This window comes from Mandrillus leucophaeus, unplaced genomic scaffold (assembly GCF_000951045.1).
Source record: "Mandrillus leucophaeus isolate KB7577 unplaced genomic scaffold, Mleu.le_1.0 Scaffold507, whole genome shotgun sequence".
NCBI classification, from domain to species: Eukaryota; Metazoa; Chordata; class Mammalia; order Primates; family Cercopithecidae; genus Mandrillus; species Mandrillus leucophaeus.
In genome coordinates this window covers 903,998-905,451 of record NW_012105442.1, presented here as the reverse complement: position 1 = coordinate 905,451, position 1,454 = coordinate 903,998, and the positions used below count along the sequence as shown (strand labels likewise).

Here is a 1,454-nt window from a genome sequence, read left to right as displayed (position 1 = left end):
GCCTGTAGTCCCAGCTACTCGGGAGGCCGAGGCAGAAGAATGGCGTAAACCCGGGAGGCAGAGCTTGCAGTGAGCTGAGATCCGGCCACTGCACTCCAGCCTGGGCGACAGAGCACGACTCCGTCTCAAAAAAAAAAATTAGCCAGGCATGGTGGCACACGCCTGTAGTCCCAGCTACTCGGGAGGCTGTGGCAGGAGAATCCCTTGAATCTCGGAGGTGGAGGTTGCAGTGAGCCAAGATCACACCACTGCATTCCAGCCTGGCGACAGGGCGAGATTCGTCTCAAAAAAAACAAAAACAAAAAACCATGTTCCCGCCGGGCACGGTGGCTGATGCCTGTGATCCCAACACTTTGGGAGGTCAGGCAGGCAGATCACCTGAGGTCAGGAAACTAGCCTGGGCAACATGGTGAAGCTCCGTCTCTACTACAAATATAAAAATTAGCAAGGCATGGTGACACATGGCCTGTAATCCCAGCTACTCGCGAGGCTGAGGCAGGAAAATCGCTTGAATCCTGGAGGTGGAGCTTGCAGTGAGCCAAGACAGAGCCACTGCACTCCAGCCCGGGTGACAGAGCGAGACTCCGTCTCAAAAACAAACAAACAAACAAAAACTCATTTTCCATGACAGGAGATTTTTGTGACAGATTTCAAAGGTCACACAGACACCAGCTAACCAGCAGCAACTGGCTGCTCTGGCTCCATCTTTCTTCTAGAATCCAAGAGGCTCTCTCCATTCATTTAGGAAATATGCACTGAGCACCTACTAAGTTATGAGACACTGGGTAAGAGGCTGGGGATGTGAAACTGTGAGGGAGATAAAAAAATCTTGCCCAAGTCCCAGTACCGAGGGAAGCTTGACAGGCTCTTGTGGTATAAAGCCAAAATCTAAGGATGAATGGTTTTAAAAAAAGAGAAAAACGGACTTCAAGTGTGGAAGTGGGGAGCGGGTAACAACAGCACGTCCTCCGTCCCGGCCGTTTATATACCTGGCTAACCTGAAGGACTCACTTCCTTACCTCAGTTTCCTGAAACCGTAGCTTTCTGGCACTATGCCACGGTGCCCTGTGGCATGTTTAATATTTGCATTTAACCATTCAAAAGTTACTTTAAGGAGATGAATTGCACATTTCCAACTCTAGTGAGTAACCTTGTTCCTCCCGGCACTCTTGTCGAGTTAGCCTTTACGCGCAGAATTCTTCCAGGTAGACCACCTGAGCAATCAATAAAACTTTTATCTCTGTAAAAATACCTTGTTTAAAATATCTACATAGGGAGACGTAGGTACACAAGCACACAAGGGCCTCCAAATCGGTGGTGCACACCTCACGGATAAGACGAGGGCAAAGCATGCGTGGGAAACCACGTTTATCATAAAGGGAAAGGGGCGGTCACGAGGAGCCACGAGCGCCCCAGGTTTTAGCTTTGCGGCCGGCCGGCCAGGCCTCGCGCCA

At 50.3% G+C, this 1,454-nt stretch overlaps 1 protein-coding gene across 1 annotated transcript in view; it reads right to left on the bottom strand.

The window, feature by feature from the left end:
* Window positions 1-1,454, bottom strand: part of BEND3 (BEN domain containing 3) — a 42,296-nt gene extending 40,842 nt beyond the window's left edge. Inside the window, exon 1 of the mRNA XM_011996260.1 lies at window positions 1,020-1,454. The gene's annotated coding sequence lies outside the window, so the exon portion shown is untranslated. The remainder of the gene's footprint in view (window positions 1-1,019) is intronic.